A 10,000-nucleotide genomic window follows, 5' to 3' on the forward strand; every position below is an offset into this window, starting at 1 on the left:
GATAGTGGAATAAATGTGGTTAAGTTGAAACATAGGATGAGCTCCTGTGTGCAGTTGGTGGTTGAAGCTCTAAATTTTAAGAGCTTTGTTTATCATTGGCTAACTCATGCAGTGTGTTGTTAAAATGAGAGATATAAGATTTAGTTTAGAAAAATAATTTGAATTTGAGATTATTCACACTGCAAGAGAAACTGAAATACCTTGCAGATGAAACTACCTTTTTTTTATATAAATTATACCACTTTTGTGATGCTCCTGCCTTTTAAAATTCTATGTTTATTTTCATTTTATTCAATTAATGAAGAATTCGAAGAAAAATATCTCCTTTTAAGGTTATTTCATAGTTAGTCACCCATAACTTCAATGCAATTGGGGCACAAACCAGAAAAAAATCTACGACATTATGTTAAATGTTTATTCATCACATACTGTTACTCCTTTTCCCCACCTGACAGTACTTCTGAAGCGGAATGTCCGCTGACGATGTTTTCGTGCCATCCTCATCGATATGCACCAGATGTCGGCGCCCGCCCAAGGAGAGATCTGGAGTCTCACAAGTTACAGAAGAAAAGAACAAGTTTGTGGTAAGAGTATTATTATTATTATTATTATTATTATTATTATTATTATTATTATTATTATTATTATTATTATTATTATTATTATTATTATTGACAGATCAGGTAAAGTAATAAAATTACAAACATTAATCTGACCATTTTTAAGCAATTAATTTCCTTGATGATTCTGGCTTTTTGCTTTTTACCCTTTCCAAACTGCAAAAGAATGGGAAATAACCAAAAACAAGAACATTAGATTTCTCAAAGCATTTGGCATTGTTCGTTCCGTCACAGTTGTGCCTGGACGTTCAACAGTTCACTCCAGAAGAGCTCAGATTTCGGGTGGTCGAGAGTCTGGTGGAGGTCGAAGCCAAACACGAGATGCGACAAGACGAACACGGCTTGATCTTTAGACTCTTCATCAGGTGAATTTGGGTAGTAAACAAACGTCCCGTTGAAGATTAGTTTCATGGCTTATTTGTTATTCTTCTTTGTCATTTATCGCAGCTTTTATTTTCATCTGTTTATCACTTACATCTTATCTTTATTAGTTTCTTGTTCATTACTAAGCCGCTTTATTTATTTGGACCCTTTAGCTTATAGAATTTTGCCTTTTCAGCAAGGGTAACAGCTTGGCTTATAATAATAATAATAATAATAATAATAATAATAATAATAATAATAATAATAATAATAATAATAATAATAATAATAATAATAATAATTAAGGCTTGTCGTCAAACTTCCTGCTTTTAGGTTTGACTCTTCTCTCTATCTTTTCGTATCCGGTCAAAATTATCATTATTATCAGAAGTGGGAGATTTATCAGAACAGTGACTCTAGTTCGACTTACGGAACTGGTTCGTATTAAGTAAAATAACTGAGCTTAGTTAAAACTCGAAGATTGTATGATGGTGTTCGAATAAGGGGTATTCGCTCTTTCCACAGCTGTGTAATATTCTATTTGGATGACCTTTTAAAAATTGTTGCTTGTAAGCAATAAATCCATTGCATAAATAGACAATGCTTAGACAAAAAAATATATATTCCATTTTGATAAAATATATGAAAAATTAATAAATATACTTTACCTTGAATAGCTATTTCATCTGTCAAAATTTATGCATCTTCTAGTTATAAAGATTAAAGAGGAAATGGCTCAAAGATTGATTTTTTAAAATATAGTTCATAAAAGAAACTATTTCACATAAGATTCCAATAATAAGTATGAATTTTTTTTTCTTGCATGACAAACAAAAATAATTTTTTTTTTTTTTTCATTTTCCAAATAAAGGCCTCCGACTAGTATGGGAAAAAATATCGTAAAAGAATTACAAGAGTAAAATCCTAAAATTGTCAGGTCAGGAATGAAACGTCCAATTCTACCAGGTAGGTTTTACGCTCATTTATTGATATCGACAACATTTTGGTTTACGGGCTGCAATATCGTAAGAGGACGTGTCTAGCAGGAAGGGCCAGGCAATCTATTACAACATTTTGGACAATTTATCTGCGGTATACAATTTTCCAAATCTATTGTTTTTTTTTTTTTACTTAAATAATTATGCTAATGAAGTAACTTTATTGTTACCGTATTATACATTTAAATGAAAAATAAACACAAGTTAAAGAAAACGTTTTAGCTCTCACTCACTTTCATATCAATAGAAATTAATTTTAACCTTTAGAAGTGTAAAAGCTCTTCAAACTATCTGTAAAGAGTTTAAAGCAGTTCCAGGGAGGATTTCGGAAGGTCATATAGTTTCCGGAAAGTTATTCCCTTTAATCTTGTCGGCTACTTCCCAAAGAAATCCGTCCTTTTGCAGGGCTGTTTGGAATTCGAAAAATCCTATTGACATGAAAGATAAATGAATAAATAAAGATGTAAAGTATATACAGTATATAAATATATAAATCTATGTATACACTGTGTATGTGTGGATTTGTATACACACAGTAATATATATATATATATATATATACATATACATATACATATACATATACACACACACACACATATATATATATATATATATATATATATATATATATATATATATATATATATATATATATATATATATACACATATACATATACATATACATATACACATATATTTACATATATATACATATACATTATGTATATATATATATATATATATATATATATATATATATATATATATATATATATATATATATATATATATATATATATATATATATATATATATATATATATATATATATATGCGCGCGTGTGTATGTTGTACACCTACATGTAATAGGTGTGTGTATATATATATATATATATATATATATATATATATATATATATATATATATATATATATATATATATATATATATATATATATATATATATATATATATATATATATATATATATATATGGGTGTGTGTGTGTGCGTGTGTGTGTAGTTCCTTTGTATTTGAATATTTTGGAACTTAATAATAAAATAATATCCATCAGTTAACACCACATGTTATGCAGTATTCTATGAAGAATTGCTTGATTATTTTAACATGCAGTGTAGATATAGATCGTGAAAATGAAAATGAAAACGAAACTGATCTTTTTTTATCTCTCTCTCTCTCTCTCTCTCTCTCTCTCTCTCTCTCTCTCTCTCTCTGGCAATGTAGAGTTCCCTCACTTATAGATTCATTTTTGAATAAACTTCTGGGATATAATAAAATATATAGTTCTAAAATGACTATATTTATCAATATATCTGATCATTTTACATGTTTGAATAATGGAAAGCTGAGTTGCCGTTCCGAAGTCCTCAAGAATATTCAACCACTCAAATTACCAAGTAGTCGTATGCAGTAATATTCTCTTCATCATATATCCCTTTATTCAACACTGACCTGGAATTTATGAAACAATACACTGTAAATGGACTTAGAACAGAATCTAACCAAACGCAAAAATTACCCTCAAGAAAGTTCGAGCTATATAAAGAATACAAACTTGACAAATAACACAAGCCAAGCACGATAATCTACTCGAATTTATATTAAAGGTGAAATAGTGAAAATTAGTGTTTAAAGTTAATAAAAGACACCAAATACAGTATAATTTAAAATGTTCAAGGTCAACTTATATTGAATACTAATAGCAGAAACACGGCTGCCACAATTCATGAATGGAATTGTTAACTGCTATAAATTAAAGTATAATGAGCGTGCAAGTTACATATATCTTTTATCAGCCCGGCAGGAGTAAAGCTGCACTTTAATGGACGAGGTGGTGTGGTAATCTCAGGGATTAAAACTTCCGATATATGGAATAATAACTGGTTGCCGTCTCCATGAGCCCCATCTATGTCGCACTTAATTCTTTGAGTTCATGAGATTAAATAATTACAAATCCACAGTGAAGATAATTTCTGGATAAAACCACAGGATCGTTTATCGGCCGAATATATATAATGATGGACCGACAAACCTCTCTCCACTCTGCCTCACGTCGAACTGATATACCAGAACAAAAGAACTGGAACAGACTTCTGTTTTCTTTAATGTAAACACTCAATTGGTAATCTCGGTAGTTTACTAGCTAATTAGATTGTAAGTACCTGTGACAACAAGCTCAGTTTAGATTCCTCTAAAATAAAATAGATCACGAATTGTGTATTTGGCAAATTAAATAAATATAATGCAATTTTCATTTTAACACCTAAGTAATGGAAGTATTTAATTAATAAGCCAATAAAAATTAAATTCCTTTTCAATTTCCACAGCATTTTCAATATTATCTTCTGCGGAGAAATAGGGCAATTTCATAACAATTATTATTTTTTGTTTTTGTGTTAGGAAGTACACCTTCCCTGAAGACGTCATTTTTGAGTCTGTGTCTTCATCCTTGTCACCTGAAGGGTTCTTGGTGATCGAAGTTCTGAAAAGGGTGAGATTTCAAATTAATAATTAATAAGTCATTCAATACACAAATAAATTAGCAAACAAACAAGAACCAAAAAATGAATTAGTATTAAGTAAAATAGTAAATGAAAAACTATAAATGAACGAAGAAGGTAAACATACCTTGAATAGAAATCTAGGAGGGAGAAATAGAAAATATAAACAACAGCAATTCGAGGCAACATAAAAAACAAGAGCAACGACGATAAGAAAAGCAAGGAAATCAATAACCCCAGATAACACTGTTCTCTTTTTACAGCCGATCGAACCTCCCCCTCCCACCCAGAGAGATCTGCCCATTCAGAAGGCCCAGACTCAGGAGAAGGAATCTTGAGAACACCTGTGCGATACGATCCGGGGAGCCCCCAGAGAGGGATGAATCCTGCAGGGTGGCAGTAGGATAAGCAGTAGTAGATCTTGGGGGTTCGTGGTAGACCCGGTACCTTCTTTATTCGGGGAAATCCTTTCGTTAGGGGATTTCTTCTTCTTCTTCTTCTTCTTCTTCTTCTTACCTTTATTTCCTTCACGTTTTCTTATGCCGATATGAATTGTATCCTGCTAGAACAACCTACTTATACAAAGGCACAGACACACACACACACACACACACACACACACATATATATATATATATATATATATATATATATATATATATATATATATATATATATATATATATATATATATATATATATATATATACATGTATGTATATATATATATATATATATATATATATATATATATATATATATATATATATGTAAACAAATTTAAATACAGTATATATATTCGAATATGTATATGCGTATATGAAATGTATATATATATATATATATATATATATATATATATATATATATATATATATATATATATATATATATATATACATATATATATATATATATATATATATATATATATATGTATATATATATATATATATATATATATATATATATATATATATATATACAGTATATATATATATATATATATATATATATATATATATATATATATATATATATATATATATATGTGTGTGTGTGTGTGTGTGTGTGTGTGTGTGTGTGTGTAAACAAATCTGAATACAGTATATATATTCAAATATGTACATGCATATATATATATATATATATATATATATATATATATATATATATATATATATATATATATATATATATATATATATATATATATATATATATATATATATATATATTCCAGTTTCAAGCTTAGAGGTTACAAACAGTACTGAAATAATAAATTGTTTTATCTGTCAAGGCAGTATACGTAATGTATGCAAATATATTTGAATCTGCCTTGAGAATATTAAAGAAAATGTTACGTTTTATTTGAAGTTCGACCCAAAATACAACCAAAAATTCAAATGTGAAGTTCTGGAGATACATAATCATTCCCCAAAAAATTCGTTTTCCTCTGTCGTGTTCTTCGATAAAAGGAAATATATAAAAATACCTGTTTTTTGTTTTTTAGATTTTTGGATTCATCCAGAGAGTTTAAGTATATTTGCATTATAGAAAAGTTTTCCTTTTATTCTCAACTAGTGTACGCAGTCCGTCATATGATGGCTAAATATTTAGATAGATATACACATACAAACACACGCAACAGCCTTCCCCCCACCCCTCTCACTATGGTAGGACTACTTCCTATCTCCTTGACACGACCAAAAAGAAATGTATATACACACATTTATGTATATATATATATATATATATATATATATATATATATATATATATATATATATATATATATATATATGTGTGTGTGTGTGAGTATATATATATATATATATATATATATATATATATATATATATATATATATATATATATATATATATATATATATACATACATACATACATACATACATAGATAGATATGTATTTATATGAAAAACAGACAAATTTTTTGTCAATATTTTTTCAGTGAGGTAATTCTTCTCTAGCTATGAATAAAAAACTACCAGAGTTGAATTGATTCTATTATCTGGAACTTCATATTTACCTAATAATATTAAACTAAATAATCAGGAAATCGAGTTGCATTCGTGTAGGAATTTTTCAACGAATCAACACTTCTAGGTTGACCCCTTACCTTATTATTATTATTATTATTATTATTATTATTATTATTATTATTATTATTATTATTATTATTATTATTATTATTATTATTATTATTATTAGGTAAGCTACAACCGTTACTGAAAATTTATGATGTAGAAAACCTAAGGTCTCCAACATGTAAAAATAGCCCATTGGGGAAAGAAAAAGAGGAAATGAGGAAATATATAAACTAAAAGAAAAGTAATGAACAATTAAAAAATATATATTTTAAGAACAGTGACAACATCAAAATAGACCTTTCATACATAAAATTGTAAAAAGCGATTTATGTCAACCCCTTCCACGAAAAAAGAAAAGAAAAACTCACTGGAAGTTTGAAATTTTTATTTCAAAGTATAATTTGAAAAAAAGGAGCCATAACCATGTATTGCACGTTCTCAGAGCTGTTGTGTATAGTTTTCAATTCAGTAGCTATACAGGTGAAATATACTTTGAGGTCTTTTATGCTTCTGTACTTCAAGGGAAAGGTATCCAAGAACATAATGAAATAAGTTTTTCTTATAACGAGGAAGCCGAAACTCAATGTCTGCTAAACACCAGATGTGCTATTAAAAAAAAAAAAAAAAAGTGTGCATGTTATAAGACTGAATTTCTCAGGTGATGGCAAGAAAATACTTTAATAATGAAACCCATTTCTTTAACCATTTTCATGCTGGTTGTAAGCGAGCATTAATAGGTGATAAGCAATATTGAATAAATGCAGTTTCGTTGAAAAACAAAGTACAATAATATTAGAATATGAAATGAAGTTCATAAAGAAAATTTTTTAATTCAATTGCAACTCATTATGGAAATTCGTTTAACGAGAAATTGTAACGATCAAATCAACATAAGGGAAATGTAAAAATGATACAAAGTATTCAATAGAGAGAGAGAGAGAGAGAGAGAGAGAGAGAGAGAGAGAGAGAGAGAGAGAGAGAGAGAGAGAGAGAGAGATATATATATATATATATATATATATATATATATATATATATATATATATATATATATATATATATATATATATATATATATATATATATATATATATCTGTGTTAATGTAAGGCAAAAGGATTCTTCTATTCCCACGGGTAACACCATTGACGTTAGAAGACTATTCTATTATTGAACCGTAGCTTAAATACCGATGTCCATTTAGGTTCGCTAAAGGAAAAAGGTTCCACTTTCGTGATGCAAATCAAGAGAATATTCAAACATCACCAACAGTATCGTTTTCAGACCGGGATATCGAAAATGTAAATGATGAATGAAATTGTACAGGTTAAGAAACGCGTTGTGAAATGTAATACACATTGTGAACACAGCAAATTAGAAGGCTATGTTGTTAAATTGAAATACCACAAATAGAAAGAGATATATGTATATCGCTCATTTAAATTAAATGAATTAGAATGTGAAAGGTGGATATTAATCACACGTCGTCCATTGATTTTTTTGTTATGCAATTACTTCATTCATAGAAAAGTTATGCAACCATGAATTAGATAACATATGATACGCATAATTCAAAATGTATCTGAGAATTTTATTTTATTCAAAGTTGAAAGTAACAGAACATAAGGTCTATTTTTACTATATATATACATACATATATATATATATATATATATATATATATATATATATATATATATATATATATATATATATATATATATATATATATATATATATGTATACAAATATATACATATATATATATATATATATATATATATATATATATATATATATATATATATATATATATATATATATACTGTATATACTGTATATATATATATATATATATATATATATATATATATATATATATATATATATATATATATATATATATATATATATATATATATATATATATATATATATATAGCTAGGCCTTCTTCATCATGAGGCTCAATACTACATTGTATTCTAGACGTTTTATTCCAGCTGTTACCAAGTTATGGAATGATCTTCCTAATCGGGTAGTTGAATCAGTAGAACTTCCAAAGTTCAAAGTTGGAGCAAATGATTTTATGTTGACCAGGCTGACATGAGTCTTTTTATAGTTTATACATGATGTATATATATATATATATATATATATATATATATATATATATATATATATATATATATATATATATATATATATATATATATATATATGTATATATATATATATATATATATATATATATATATATATATATATATATATATATATATATATATATATATGAAAACACATACAAATTGGGCAATTATCTGCAACTGTAGAGGAAAGATTGGGGTAGAGTTTTGAGTGATACTTTTCATGGAAAAAAAAAAAGATAATTTCGTAGGTTTAGTATATAGAAATAAGAAAAACTCAAAACATATTTTTCAAGGACCTCTTTCCAGGCTATGAATGTAGCATGTTGACAAAAGAGGTGTTGAAGATGGGGCTTGAGAGGAACCTGTAAGGCGGAGAAGATCCAGAGGGAGGCAGTGAGTGAATTAGATGGCGAGATAAGGTGAAGGATGATATGGAGAAAAGAGGTTTGGTGGAAGAGGATGTCTTGAGAGAAAGCAACAGACCCATTAATGTAAGAATAATGTTAGGAAAGAAGAGAATCTGTAATGGCGCATTTCAAATTCTGTAGGCAATAATCGTACATCTAGAAGCGTTATTGTCATAATTTGTCGATTTTTTTCTATTTTTTATCTTTTTTATTTCTGAAAATTTGAATATTTTTTTTTAATCACCAACACAATTTTGCTTTTTGATACATGATGCGCAATATGTTCTTTTTAAATTAGCTGTCATTATCAATCAGTAAGAACCGAATGAAAGTAAAAGGCAAGAGGAGACCTTAAGGAAGACATGTGCATTTTTCTCATCGTTTTAATTGAGTGTAATTACACTTATTCATTAATCAATACAAGGAATATAATTACAGTTTTCAATAACTGTATTCGAATCCGATTAAGCCATCCATTTGAATTCTGGAAATCCAGGAAAAGATGTGATCTCGCTGCATAATGCAAGACGCTTACAATACTATAAAACAATTGTAGTTTCATTTTATGAGAGAAAAACCCACAGGAAAATGGAATAAAATCATTTATTAAAATAAAAGCTGCATTTGGTATAATTGTAAAGTGATGAAGCAGGTTATTTCTTAGTACATTGATCCTTGTTTTTTAGACAATTTACATGAGGATTTTGCTTCATTCCTTGCATGTACAGTTGACTCCATAAAATCCGGTACACTTCACGGGAAGCTGAGGAGACGTTTGAGAGCTGTACATTTTAGCAGTAGTTTGGCAAAAGAGAAATTGTTGG

General features: G+C 27.6%; 1 pseudogene; it reads left to right on the forward strand.

Annotated features, from left to right (window-relative positions):
- Positions 1–4,847, forward strand: part of LOC137650903 (alpha-crystallin B chain-like) — a 6,140-nt pseudogene extending 1,293 nt beyond the window's left edge.
- Positions 4,848–10,000: the final 5,153 nt, after the last annotated feature.

The sequence above is a fragment of the Palaemon carinicauda genome, chromosome 12 (genome assembly GCF_036898095.1).
Source record: "Palaemon carinicauda isolate YSFRI2023 chromosome 12, ASM3689809v2, whole genome shotgun sequence".
In the NCBI taxonomy this organism is placed as follows: Eukaryota; Metazoa; Arthropoda; class Malacostraca; order Decapoda; family Palaemonidae; genus Palaemon; species Palaemon carinicauda.